A 256-nucleotide genomic window follows, 5' to 3' on the forward strand; every position below is an offset into this window, starting at 1 on the left:
AAACCAGCTGATGAGGCACCGGGTGCACAAGGCTGTCGAGACCTCTGTGTTTTCAGCAGAGGATGAACCATCCCAGCATAACCTGCAGGGTGCAGGACAGCAAGTCCACGCCAGGCATTTTCTCCCGCCTCCAGAGGTGTGATTTTATGCTGAATTGCCTGATTTTACGCTGAATACACAGCCCGCAGCTGACTCCACCATTTGCGGTGAGGCTCCGGGCTCCCTCACTTCCCCTTCCTGCGGCAGCCATCACAAA

This window comes from Aythya ferina (assembly GCF_964211825.1).
Source record: "Aythya ferina genome assembly, chromosome: 16".
In the NCBI taxonomy this organism is placed as follows: domain Eukaryota; kingdom Metazoa; phylum Chordata; class Aves; order Anseriformes; family Anatidae; genus Aythya; species Aythya ferina.